Source organism: Falco naumanni, chromosome 4 (assembly GCF_017639655.2).
Source record: "Falco naumanni isolate bFalNau1 chromosome 4, bFalNau1.pat, whole genome shotgun sequence".
Classification (NCBI taxonomy): Eukaryota; Metazoa; Chordata; class Aves; order Falconiformes; family Falconidae; genus Falco; species Falco naumanni.
In genome coordinates, this window is record NC_054057.1 from 18230946 (window position 1) to 18245520 (window position 14575).

At 48.2% G+C, this 14575-nt stretch overlaps 1 protein-coding gene across 5 annotated transcripts in view; it reads right to left on the reverse strand.

Annotated features, from left to right (window-relative positions):
• STARD3NL (STARD3 N-terminal like) overlaps nt 1–14047 on the reverse strand; it is a 30077-nt gene extending 16030 nt beyond the window's left edge. For 2 of the 5 annotated variants that reach the window (XM_040590122.1, XM_040590120.1), the window contains exon 1: nt 13791–14043. The gene's annotated coding sequence lies outside the window, so the exon portion shown is untranslated. Of the gene's footprint in view, nt 1–5378; nt 5539–13790 lie in introns of all 5 variants that reach the window. The other 3 variants (XM_040590118.1, XM_040590119.1, XM_040590123.1) reach the window with 3 other exon arrangements.
• Nucleotides 14048–14575: the final 528 nt, after the last annotated feature.

Genomic DNA, 14575 nt, shown 5'->3' on the forward strand with positions numbered 1-14575 from the left:
TTTCCAAGAAAAGATTCTTACTTAACTGAGCTGCTGAATTTGGACAGGGAAAGCACCTAACTCCCATTTAATTTCCACCTTGTGCTAGTGCACGCTGCCAAAATGATATTGCCCTTAGGATTATTTCTTCCAACAGTCTCACTCCTACAGATGTGGATGAAAAGGACAGATGGTCCCCGTGGGAGACATTAGCAGAAATCATCAGAGGGAGAAGGCCAGAACAAAGCAAGGCAGGACACGTTCCCGTGCACCTGCTGCCTCTCCCATCGCCCCAGCCACCCGAGCTGGACTTGTGAAACGGGCAATCGCAACAACTAAGCCACGGGAAGGCAAAGTGCTGTTGTGCTTCAAAGAGTGGCGCCAGTATGGTCCCTGTTAGAGCAGCGCTCGTATGATGCCAGGCGCTGCTTGCAAATGAAATCTGCCTCCCCGGAGGATCTTTTCTAAGAGCAGAAGGAAATGTTGGATGTTGCCTCCCTGCAAGTCATGTCCCAGGCAGCCAAAAGCACCAGGCAAGGCTGGCCAAGCACAATACATCTTTCAAGCTTCCTCCTCTATTTCTACAGCAGCTGCTTGAAACACAGCTGTCAAAGGGCTTTACAGGAGGAAGACGTATATGGCATTTGTTTGGTCAGGTGTCTCAAGCGCTACAATGAACTTTGGGCCACCTGAACCCGAGGGTGTGAGCACAATCCCCACACTCGAGCGCTGTAAACAGCACTTGCTTTGTACCGGTAACACTCATGCTCAAGTGCCCTGCTGCGTAACAGCGGTTCATAGGAAACTGTTTGGGATGAGATATGAACCCAAGATGTGGCCGACAGTGGCCATAGTTAAAACAGAAAAGCCAAGAAATTGTGAACGAACAAGAAAAGCCAAGTAACACCTGCACTTCCAAAAAAATTTCCATCTACATTGGCTAAAAGGAGTGACCTTTGGTTTTTTGATGTGGCAGTCAGTGCCAATTATATAGGAAATTGTTACTTCCAGTCTGGATTGTTGCTAGATACAGCACAGTACAGGAATGCAGTTAGTACAGCTAGAGCTAATTCTTTTGGGATGTGCTCCTTCAGCATCCCTTTGCCTCCCAGGGCCCTCTGAAAAGAGGTCTTAGAATGCACTGGCTACTGGTTAATTTTCCAGCATCACTCAAAACATTGCGTTTAGCTTTAAAAGTCCATATAGTCTGAATTCCTTCCTACTGACACCTCAGAGCTGTCCGGACAGGGGGCTATCGCGGCAAGGGAATTAATCTCCAGCCTCCCTCTGATGGCTGATCCATCAGACACCCATCTGGACACGTGCGAGGGCCTCTCGTCACACTGAGCTGTCACCAAAATGTTGGGATCCTTTAACAGAATAAACATAGCCTGGCAGCTTTCTGCACACTGATTAGCACCACAAAATGTGTGTTAGAAGACTGTTTTCCATAGTGTCTTTCATGAATTACAAAACCAATATTAAGTACGTTCCTTTGTAACCAAGTAACACAATCAGTCATTTAATCACACCAGCATTCTCAGGTGGTTTCAGGCAGGTGTATAAAAAGCAGAATCTTCAGTCCTTCTTTGCAGCTATCTTACAGGTGCGGAGAGGCGCTGGCCTTTTAGTGTTGGATGGCCAGCTAGCCAGCCACCTCCATACCCATCTCAGCATGACCAGCAACAACCTTCCTCTTCACTAAATCACTGCAGGATTCATTTAAGAAATCATCAGCCACCTTTATGCACACAGCTGGAGAGTAAAGCATATCCTTGCAGAAGCTGTGCCACTAACTGCATCACACTGACCCACCAGTGCTTGAACTCTTGTCGCTTTTCCACTCTCTGGGCTCATGGGGCGCTTTCTCCAGTGGAACTTCCACAGGGGAAGCTCAGTTAACATCAGCTGTGGTTATTTTCTTCCCTAAGAGGCAGACATCCATTTGGAAAGTGACTGGACTGACACCACCAGCTCCATGTCCAGAGCCCACCCACACGGCCCACCTGCTGCTCAGCTGGCGGGTGCAGGGCTGGATCTGCTGGTCGTGGCTGCATGGAGCTGGACACCACCAGGCTACTGATGGGTGAAAGCCCCCTTAACACAGCTCTCAGGCTCCACCATTCATGCCTGGACATCATCAGATCTATGAAACAGCAAGGTTCATGCTCAAGTCTTTCAAATTTAGATTGCAGAGAAACATCATTCAGGATCGGTAGGCTTCCTGCCTTCTCCAAAGATACGTTTATTGCACACATCCTGGTCTCCATTTCATGCCACCCACAAACCAGAACAAGATGTACCTCACGGTAGAGTTTTGCAGCCCCCACCCTCGCTACCGGCTGAAGCTCGCGCAGAAGAGATACCCCCTACATCAACCCACCACGCATGAAGGACTGCGGGGCAGGAATAGGTAACACAACATCAAGTGGAGCGCCGTCGGTTTCTGCTACAATTTGAAAAGACAGGAGTAGGCAAATGTTCCTGGAGGCACAAGTAAGTCACAGGGTGACTATAAGCCACAGATGTGATCCTGGCAAACGCATTCTTGTGTGACAGGCAAGGTATCTGTATCGGAAGGACAAGCATTGCGCAAAGCCCTGGGGAGCACCCACCTGCACCACTATGGACATTTCTCATTCCTTGGGCTCAAGAAAGGTATGTTCCATCTGGGATGAAGGCAGGCAAAGACAAAGGCAGTTGATTAGGAGCATGGAGGACCTACAGAAGATGAGAACTACAAGAAGCCAGACAAAGGCTGAAAGCGCTGCCATCGCTTCCAAGAAAGGTATCAAGGAGGAAGCCTAAAGCAGGAAAAGAGCTACTGAAAAAGAACACAAAGCAATCCAGGACTTCTTTCCCAGACAAAGACCTCGCCATAACAAGTGCTGTAGCACATGGCATTTTGTGCATCGGTAAGGAATGATGAGGAAGTCATGCATGCCGTCTGTCTCTGCAAAATTTACACAGAGGGAACAACCCCCCTTTCTTCCGTCTCCGGCATCATGACAACCAAAGAAATGTATATGGTATAAAACTGACTCCCCCTTTGTTTGGGTTTTTTATATAACCTCAATGTACATACGACTTCTGGCACACACGTACAAAACAAGAACAAAGTACTTGTGTTAATCCTTCAGTACTCAAAATACTAAATCATAAAGGAAAAGGAGATTTGCCAGGGGTTTAGGTAAGCTCTGAACATCTTCTCACAAATCAAGGTATGTAAACAGCGCTCATAAAGGTGGAAGTCACAAATGAACTGTGGAAGTTTTACCCCACAATTGAAGCATATTTTGGACCCCATATAACCACGGCCAGCTGCGTAGCTTGGATTCAGTGGGAGATGTGATGGCAATAGCAGCAATGGGCTATACTTGCTGTTAGAAAGAGTTGCCTGGCTGCGCTTTGGGCATGGATCCAAATGTTCTAGGTCTGAAAATGACCAGCCTTTCCGCCACACCAGCAAAACCTCTGCTCACTTGGTTTTCTAAGCCTGTGCCATTTCCATGGCACCTGTGGCACCGAGCATCCCTGCCTACAGCTCTGGCTACGCTTTTGGCTTTGCTCCAGGCTGCAGCTACCAACACCATCCCCTGTCATCTACCCGCAAAAGAGTTTGTGTCCCTGGTCCTCCTTGTTGTGTGGCCTCATGGACATCAGCTCTGGCACAGAGAGGGGACTGTGACAGGGCTGGGCTCTGTGCTGCAGGGATGGTCCCTGCCACAGCCTGAGAGAGGAGGAACAGCCCGGGGTTTGTCCTCGGGAGCCGAGTGGCAGAGGAGGCGTCAGGGACCCCCATCAGCTGTGCCCCGTGCATGGCCACCAAGGGCAGGGACAGCCCCCTGGGCCATTCCTCCCAAGGGTGCTGGGCGGGGGTGGGGCTGCGCATGGGGCAATGTGTCACCCCTGTGTTACCCCATGTCACAGTGATGTCACCCGGCAACGCGCTGTCACAGTGCCCCGGGGGAGTATAAAAGGGGCATCGTCCAGTGTCCCCCTGCCAGAGCTGGCCTGGTACTGGCCTGAAGACACCATGAGGGAGCCCTCGAGGGAATCATGGAATTCCCTGGGGGCTGAGGGAGGGAGCCTGGAGCCTGGACGAGGCTGCTGGAGCTTCTCTGCTGCAAGGGCAGCTCCCGGCAGGGCCACGGCCAAAGCCCATCTGATGGGTGGAGATGTTGTTTCAGCCTTCGGGGAACAGACACCAGCCCCTCAGGAGAGAAGAACCACCCACCCCTGGGGGTGCCCGAGGCTGTCGGGCCTTCTCAGCTGGACAGCGGTGGCAACACCACGGGAACGCCTTCTTGAGGAGCGCCGCAGGGATCGCCGTCCTCATCCCCGTGGAGCCAGGGGCAGCAGCCGTAAGAAACAAGATGCAGAGGTATTGCCAGGGGTCCCGGAGCTTTGGAGCACCCACTGGTGTCCCATCAGGTGCCAGCAGGAGTCTTGCCCCCCAAGGAGATCGGGCCGGGGGCATTTGGTCACTCTTGGAAGCCCCTGCGATGGCTCCAGGTCAGAGGGAGAGGCTCAGCATCTCCCGGGAGGCGTGCCCAGCCCGTGGGAGGAGGAAGCAGGTCCCGCTCACATGCTCAGGGAACAGCTGATCGCCAGCGCTGCCTGGGGTCAGGAAGGAATTTTCCCCCGGGGCACATTGGCACTGGCCCCCGGGGGTTTTTCGCCTTCCTCTGCAGCACTGAGCGCGACCACTTGTCAGGGCTCCTCGGGTCCCTCGGGCCAGGTCACCGCCTGCTGCTCGTGCACCGCGAAGGTGGCCTCTCGTGCCCCGCAGCTGGGGGGAGGAAGGCTTTTTTTCCCCCGCGGTGGGCTACCAAGCGTCCCGCCCCGGGGGTTTTTTGCCTGCCTCTGCAGCACCGCGCAGGGCCCCCGGCCAGGGCTCCTTTGGGCCATTCTGGCTGGGTGCCCGCTGCTCGTGCTCCACGAAGGTGGCCTCGTGCCCCGCACCCGGGGGGAGGAAGCTTTCGAGGCTCCTGGGGGGGCCCCAGTCCGGCCCCCGCAGGTTGCTTCTTGTCCTCTGTCGCACTGAGCACAGCCCCTTGTCAGGGCTCCTCCGAGCCCTTTTGGCTAGGTACTCGCCTGCTGCTCTCGCACCCCCGAGGCACCGCTCGTGCCCCGGCTCTCTCGGACTCTCTCGCACATTGCCGCTTTGGACCATGAGCCAGCTCTGCTCTGCCCTTGGCACTGTCTCCCCAAGGGTTCTCGCTTGTGCAGAACAGCCTCTGCTTGGCAGGGCTCCAGGCTCATTGCCCCATCAGGAGCTCCCACTTTCCAGCTCTCCCTGCGTGCAGTGGAAGCACACGGCAGGCACAAGAGCGCTTTCCATGCATCCCTGGCCAAGAAGCACTGCGAAGCAAGTTTCTGAAGGCAGAAGAGTATACCTGTCATCACTGTGTGCCGTGCTTTTGAAAATACCATGCACTTCATCCTCACTCGCCAGGAAACAGCGGCTGCTTGGCCTCTATTCATGCTGCCATATTACCCAAGCTTTGGCATCCTCAGTGATTCAGGACATTAGATATAGTCCTTTCTTGTCAAAAGCTAAAAGAACAAGATAATTTAGAAATCAAAGAGAGAATCTAATTACTAACTAGGTGTGGGATTCTTTGGGATTTGGATGTCTTCAAGCTAAAATACATGTCAAAGAATTTTACTACAAAAGAAGAGAGAAAATGACATCCTTGCTGTTTCTGAGCTCTTTCCTGAAAGAGCTGTCTTGTGCAACAGTTACCTGCTTTCCTCTTTCTGCCAAAGGTGAGTATTTTATACTTAATTTCTGTTTTTTCAGTATCAGATATATATTGTCAGGACTGTTGTATCAGCTGTGGGTTGACACAGCGCTGCCCCTGATTTGAAGGAGGCTGGGTTCAGCTGGCACCCTTTCTTTTGGCTCCAGGCGGTCCCATTGTTTGGGGTATTCTCTATGTCAGGCTTCAGCAAGGATGTGTGGTCAAAAGAGCATCCTAGGAAGGAATGATGTTTACAGACCGGCAAGTTCATTCCCTGCTGCTCCTGATGAAGGACATTCACCAGGAAGATAAAACAGCCTGTCATTCATGACACTGCAAGAAACTCCATGTGAAAACTTGCCTGGAGAGGTGGAGATCCTAGCAACTGTGCTGGGTACCAGCTGTGCTGTTAACTCCTCCTCACAAGAGACACGGGAGCGAGACAGAAATCGGTATTCCCCAGGCAGCCTCAAGAGCACACGGCTCTCCACAAGGCATAGGGCATTCGTGCCTTTCTAGAGCTCTCTGACTTTCCTTTGCCAGACTTCATGCCATGATTTTTCAAGCTAAAGTGAGGATTGCATCAGCCTGCTCCTGGCTGCACTTGTGCATTTTGTTAATGCTTGTGAACATCGGCCCTGAAACACAGTCAGAGAACGAAAATAAAATCCTGTTTCCACTTGCATCCATTGTGTTATGTGTCCTTGAAAGTGGTTTTGTAGCTGAAAAACCCTGGCATTTCAGGTAAATAGCAGTCTCATCGTTATTCGACTCATCACGAGTGCAGGAGAAGAGAATCAAATAGTTCAGGTGGATGAGACCTATAATCACCTGGTCCAAATGCCTGACCGCTTCAGGGCTGACCAAAAGTTAAAGCATGGTATTAAGAGCATTGCCCAAATAAATGCCTCTTCAACACTGACAGGTACAGGGGGGCATCGACCACCTCTCCGGGAAGCCTGTTCCAGAGTCTGACCACCCTCATGCCAAGTCCAAACCTCCCCTGGCAGACGCAGCTTTGAGCTGCTCCCACACGCCCTGGCAGTGGGTTCCAGGGAGCAGAGCTCAGCTCGTCCCTCTCCACCTCCCTCCTCAGGCAGCTGCAGAGAGCAGCGAGGTCGCCCCTCAGCCTCCTGCCCTCCAAACTAGACAAACCCCGTGTCCTCAGCTGCCCCTCAGCCACCACGCCTCCCAGCCCCTTCACCAGCTTGGTTGCCCTCCTCTGGATGCAGCCAAGGACCTTCACAGCTTTTTTAAGTGGTGGGGCCCAGAAGTGCACACAGTGTTCCTGCGCATTAACATGAATAGCATGAGCAGACTAGAAAGAGAAACTCATATCTGGCCGACACAAAACAGGTACAGAGTTATAGAAAATGGAGAGAATGAAAACTCAGTAATTTGTGTCACCAGAGAAATGTTGGTTGGAAGAGATCTTTGGAGGTCATGTAGTCCAAGCTCCTCCTCAAAGCAGGACCAGCACTGGACTTGACCAGTGCTAAGACTTCATCAGTTGAGGCTCTCAACAGCTGAGTCCTGAAAACCTCTAACAGTTTCTCTGGTGAACATTAGTAGAGAATTTTTTCTACGGTTCTACCCAAGTCTCCCAAGCTGCCCCTTGTTAGATGCTACCTGCTGTGACTGAGATGAGTTTATTAGTCACTGCTTTAAAACTCAAGCTCAGCTGCATGTGTTGGTTAGTCAAAATTCAGGCATGAGAGGAAGCCATTAAAAATAAAATAAAATACTTGCCATAGCAAAAATTAACCTGTAACAATTTTAAGGCAACTCCTGCCTTTCCTGAACTTTCAGAACACTAGTTAAGCCTTGTTGGGAGATGTTACTATAACTCCGATATCCAGCAATACTCAGAGGTTTATAGGACCACCTAAAAACACCTGCCCTACACATAGTAGTAGCCTTTATAGTAATGAGAATTTGCGTAATGAGTGATGCATCATGTAATTTATAACCCTTACCTCTTGACATGTTAGATCAGAGACACAGCATCTGAATCTTGAATCAAATGAAACAAAAATATTTCTTATTCGAATTCTTATTCTGTACTTATTCGATTCGACCCAATTGATCTGTTTTCCTATTAGTTACTTCACAGCATATCTGGGAATTTTAAGACTAGTCCGCATCCTTTCTCTACAGATGTTCTTATTCCAGTTAAAGCACAAAGTACACAAGAATACTTTGGTTTTACAATCTCTAGTTTTAAAATAGGGAGGCAGAAATTCTTAACTATATAAATAGGTACACCATGGCACATGCTTATTCAGAACTAAAATCTACTATTTTAGACTACTGTAGGGGACTACAAAATAACCAACTACAAGCTAAAAGAACAGCAGTTAACATTTGGAAAGGAGACTTAAAATAGTAAAGATATGTCATTTCCATTGGCATGTGACATTCTACTTAGCATTCCGGTCACATTATATCATCAAAAGGCCCAAACACAGAGCCACCATCTACAGAATTAAAAGCAATTGCTTCAAATCAAATATTAAGTGTCTAAGGAGCAGGCAGAACTTACAACTCATGGCTGCACACTGCATGAAGAGGTCCAGGCTCTCAACAGTGAGCCTGAGTAGTATGAACCAGCATGAAGGTATTAAAGACCACCTGAAAAAGCCCAATGCTAAAAAAAACCCAAAAAATAAACGGTACCACAGATACCACTTCCCATAACTGTTCAGTGCACACGGAGTTTTCCCTCAATCAAAACATCTGTCCTTCGCTGTTCCTGACTTACATGGGATTGTATTTCCTTTACATTTTTGTCTTCTGTGGCTCCCTTCCTACTCTGCCTGTAGGATATGGTACATCAGCTCCACACATACAGCCTACTCCAACATTCACAACGACAGAGGCTTCATCTAGTTCCATAGTTAAAGATAGACCTTATCTTACAGTCTAACCTCTAGACTGAGTCGCCAGCTAGTTATTTGCTGAAAAAAAACATTTAGACAGTGTTGCATTCAACAGGCACTAGAGACTTTAATCAAAATAACACTGGAAAATTCAAACTGATGCCCGCCCACAAAATTCCCTGCATAGAATAAGCACAAGATACTCTGTGTAACTTTTTGGCAATACTCTAGATTTGCAATTAAGCAACACAGCAGGAATTACAAGTTACAAATATGCAACCCATTTAAAGGCTGGGAAGACTTCCCGTCAGAGGGGCAGGGCAAGACTTACCAGCATACAGAACAGAACTCCTTACAAAGAGTTTGGCTTTATCTGAGCATTCAGAATTCCAGTAGCTCTGCTTGACCCTGAAGCAGCAGCTCTCACCTCAGGCCAAAAGAACATTTTTCATCCAACACGTGAGATGAATACTCAAAATATACTTGAGTATAGCTTATATGTCATACATATCACTCCTGTTTATCATGCACATCTGGTTTCATACCAGTGAGCCCTGAAACTTACCACCTAGATTTTGAAAGACAGATCACCAAGCAGATGGCTAGATGTCAGACTAAAAGAAAGCAAGAGCAGCAATTAACTTGTCTTGATTAGAAAGTGAGTAGAAACACAAGTATTTGTGCCTTTGCTAGCAAATTTATGTTATTTTGTCTTGTCTACTTCCCATTAATTCTTTCACATGGGGTTTAAGTCTTATTCTTTACAAAACAATTACATAACATAATTCTAAAGGTGTGCTATTCACTTGACTAAAAATGGTATCTGAAAAAAAAAAAAAAAAAAAACAAACTCCCTGTAAAGGAAACAACCCGCCACTTGGGGTTTTTTTGTTTCTTTTTAAGTTTCCCTGTGAAAGGTGTTTCTCCAATTTCCTATGCTCTAATGGTGACCTAACAGAAGAAACAAGGCAGCTGCACACATCCCACATTTGTGCTGAACAATTATTTTTCTTAGAACACTGGAAGAAGGTGCTGAAGAGTGCAGGACACAGTTTGCAGGCTAAAATGAGAAAGAAAAAAAGTCAATCTTTTGGGTCAGCAGGACATCTGAGGAAACAGCAACGTCACCTCCTCCCATCCCAAGAGTGGGACTCACAAATATAGAAAGTCAAATCAAAGTGCTCCAACCTTGGACTAATTTTTCCCCGCAACTGAAAAAGCCCTGCTACTGAGCAGTGTCCTGCACAACACTACTGTCCTTTCACAATGACTTCACTTCTTGTTCAACAAGAGCTGAGAAAATGGCAGTAAACAGTTTGTAAATTTGGTATTGGCATTGCCTTAATTTCTATTGCTGCTTTCCCCTCTGGGTTCCTTCTTAACAGCATATCCCAGATGTTTTACTTCTAAAATGAGCAAGTAAGACTTAGTGCCTGCATACAAGTATGCTCAAACCAGATGTGGGAAATGGCATATGAAAAACAGTTCTTCAGCACCAAAGTGACTGTGAAAGTATACTCCATGCTGAATTTATGACACACTTGAAAACACCCTTGCGAGAACTCAAAATGTGCAGAGTTTAGCATTTGCGAAGATTGAGTGTGATCTTAAATATGCAACTATAATTCATTTTAAGAAAAATACAAAAAACTAAAATACAAAAAGGGTGCATGATAACACATCCTGGAGAGCCTCAGCTTTCATCTGTACCCAACACATTTAACCACTGCAAACTACAAAACTGAAGTGTGTATTTTATCACTGTTACATCCTTAGAGCATATAAAGAACAAGTGTTTCTGTTACAGAATTGATGAGACATCATCCCATTTGAAACCAGTATGTTCTGATTAATAGTATTCCCTTCATTAATTACCAAAACTAAGTTACTGTTTTCTTAAAAATAAAACTTCACCCATTTTAGACTAGTCTTGCCAAAGACCTGAAACCATGCCAGGATTTTAGAGGTTAAATCCAATCAGCTCCCCAAAGTTATATTAATATATAAACCATACAAAAATACAGTATACATACATATATATACACACACAGGCCAGCAACATGCAGTAGCTGCATGCAATTAAAAAAAAAAAACAAACTGCTCTCTGAAGCCGACTTGGTAGCCCACCCAAGATCAGCTTACAAAAAGCTTTCACTGCAAATTGTACTCCACTAAGCACTGAACACTAAGCAACAAGGGCTTATAACCCACCTGGTTTCCCAGAGTTAAAACAACTGTAGGCCAAATAAATATGGCTTTGATACCCAAAAGATTTATTTTATCATGACAGCATCTCTCAATACAAAATACAATTATTTAAAGAGACCAAACATCTTACTGATTGCCTCCAACATCAAGCATGATACTGGTTTATTACATAGAATACTCGCATTGTTTTGTTTCTTGTCTTCTCCAATTCAACAACAAACATGTGCCCCAAGACTGCTAGCCTGATACTACTTGGACAAGAAAAGCTCTTCTTTTGCTAGCACAGAACTGCACGACTCTTTCTGAAATACGTCAATCATTTTACATATTAGTGGGAAACACTCAGGCTCTTGCCACCCCCTCAAAAACTATTCAACAAAATGGTGCAAAAGTTTTCTTCAGACAAACTCAAGCCCTGGAAATTCCTTAGAGCTCTTAAGAAATACAGTACTTTAGGAAACTGACATCCATTTTAGAATATGGGATAAACTTCTGTAAGCTTTTTCACTCTTAACTCCTATTTTAGAACTCCTGGAGATGCTTCAAAACAAAAGTATCAGTTTTTACTTGTTATTGCCATTTTTCTCCCTACATGGCTTAAAGGACATTAAGGAAATAATGACCAAGTCCAAGCAGCAGCAAATTCTAGCAAACATCTACATACGAACCTTAGGTATAAAATACTTATTCTAACACACTTCCACAAAATTCTTCAAGTTTTTCTGTCAGTGCTAGAGAGAAATTAACTCCTGATGTGCGAAGTGATGCTCTTTCAGGGCTTCAGCTGATGACTGAGTAGCTGATCTAAATATGAAAAGCGTGATGTAATTACAAGATATTTGTTTGGTTCTTTACCAAGATTATTTTTTTTCAACTGTCCATTTTTAATCTTAATCCTAGCTGAATTTAACACAGTGAGGCAGAAAGGTAATACACAATTTATCCTTTAACACGATCACTAAAGATTTTAAATTAGGAACAGATTTTTAGCAGATACAGTTAAATTACATAACATTTAACAAGCAATACATCTGTGATCCTTTAAAGTGACTCAGCTGAGCTGCTGGATGCTGCTGGCTAACCATGCAAAATCACAGTTTCTGCTATCACAAGTGTGATTTACCATCACCATGTCACCGATCTTTTCTGCAAAAGCACTGGCAATATTGTGTAGGCTGACATCATTCACCGAGTTAAACCCATTAATCCTCCTTACTAGAAATCAGGTTTCAAATACAGTTATTAAAACACATGTCTAACCAGGATGGTCTGATGAATTTTAAAATGTTACTGTCTAAATACATTCTTTTGCATGAAGGAAGGCAGAGAACAATAGTGCTAAACTCATTCTGAAAAACCCATGGCTAAATATTTGAGAATTTATGAAAATTAGAATGTCTCATGTCAAGAAAACCACATTTTGGCCTGAATGCACCAAAAAGAATGTCTAATCCATCTGAACTGAGTTTAGTAATTCACAAATCTCAGCATCATTTCAAAGGTCAAGTATTTCTTTCTCAACATACCATGTCTATAAAGAACAACATTTATCCTGAAAAAAGTCTAATATGCAAATAATGGTAAAATACTTAAGGATCTGTGTCATAACAAGAGGACCACTGCTGCATTTTATCTGAAATGTCTGGCCCCGAACACTATCAACAGACTGACAAAAACCCAATCACTCTGCATCTGGCCTACTTCAACTGCAAAGCTGATGAAAAAAATCTACTAAAAATAAAAATAACCCTATTATCTTATAAATAGAAATGAGCCTTCTTGCTATGTTGGATTGACTAACAATCCCCCCAAAAATTAGCATTTGCAGAACAAACTGACAGCTCTCATGGCAATTAATGCTTAACACAACCCTACATCACGTTATAAAAGCCAAGATGACAAACAACGCATAATAAAACGTACTGACAATGCTGTGCTAAAATACTGCTATGGCCTTATACCTCCAAACCAGGCAACTCCTCCTTCAAGTTTAGTATTTTGTGGTGAGTATTTTCCATGCTGAAGTTAATCAGTGTATCTACTTGCACCTGACTAGCACGACATTGGGAACTGACTCAGTGTTAGCACTTCATCAAGGAGTAACTTTAACTGCTAATGCAGATCCAACTGCTGTAAGATTCAACAGTTTGCCCTGCAGATGTACCAGTGTCACCCTTCACACAGATGCAAAACGTCACATTTCAAGAATGAATAACTCGCTTTTAATTCGGATGCTGAAATCGGGCAGTGCCTCTTCCCAACGTTGCCTAAATTCAGTACGACGCTAAAATTAAGCCTCAGCTTCCCACCTGGCCGTGATGGAACCCAGGCGGTTCACACCGTTATCAGCAGGACAAGCGGGTCACCGTTCCGCCGGTGAAGGTGCATTGGCTGAACCGGGATCTCAGGGAGAGGGACAAAGCCACCCTCCCGCAGCCTCCGGGGCCGCCGGCCGCAGCAGAGGTGCGGGGCGTGCGGGAGGCCGGCCCGCAGGGCAGGCTGTACGCAGCCGCCGCAGCGCCCCCTCCCAGGAGGGAGGACCCCCGCCCCGCCACCGCCTCCCGGCACATGACCTCCTTCCTCCTCCTCCTCCTCCCGCCCCGGCCCTGCGCCGTTCCCACCGCCGCCGCCCCCGCAGGACAGCGGGCGCCGCACCAGCAGGACAAAGCCGCCCTGACGCAGCGGGCCGCCCCTTCCCCAGGGAGGGCGGCGGCACCGGCGGGGGGAGGCTGCGAGGGAGGTCGGCCGAGGTGGAGGCCGCAACGGCGGCGGCACCGCGCGCTGGCCCCCGCCCGCGCCGCCCTCGCGCCTCTCCCCTCAGCCGCGGCCTCCCCGCCGGAGCGCCGGCTCCCGCCGGAGGCGCGGCCGGGCCACCCCCCAGACACCGACAGCCCCGTGTCCCCCTCGGCACTTTCCCTCCCCTCGCCCCTTCCCCCCCGCCCCCCGCTGCTGGCCGAGGGACGGCAGCGACACTTACCCCCGACGCGCCGCTCCGGCCCGAGGGAAAAGAAGAGGTCCCGCACCGCGGCCCGGTACCGCCGCAGGCCCTGGGGACGACAGGGGCGGGGCTCGGCGCGGAAGGGGGCGGGGCGGGCGCCGGAGGGGGCGGGGCTCAGCTCACTGCACGCGCGGGGCCGCGGCGGCGCCTCAGTTTGAATTTCATCGAGGGCCCCCTGCCCCCCGGCGCCGCGGCTCCCGGACCCCGGCACCCGCAGCCTCCTGCCCCTACGACTCCTGGCTCCCGGCCCCCGCGACCCCTGGCTCTTTGCCCTCCCGCCCCCCCGGCCGTGGTGCGAGGGCTCGGGGGACAAGCGGCGCTGCGGACAGAGGCCGGGCAGAGCGCCGCGGGCCCACGCGTGGCCCAGGGTGGGGGCCCTGCCCTTGATACTTGGACGCCCCCAAGCTGTCACGGTGAGACCGATTATCTGCCGTTGGCCTGAATCCCGCTTAAGCTCCTGCCTCCCGGCATAGCGCAGCGCTTACATCTGCAGGGATGAGCACCAGAACATCCCAGCGTGATGGGCAGCGGCTGTGAACACGCGGCAGAAACTCCGCCAAGCAGCCATTCCAGAAAGCCGCCCTTTCCTTTCGGGAAGCATGCTCTCGATCCTTACCAAAGCCCAAAGCTTGTCAAATGCTTGCGTATGTCGTAAGGTTTGTCCGCAGTTCAGTGTCACTGGCTAGAGCCACGTTACATCTCTCCTAACAGAAGTACGGAGGTGATGTGCTCTGCCTACGTATCCGGTCATCCAGAGAAAAGAA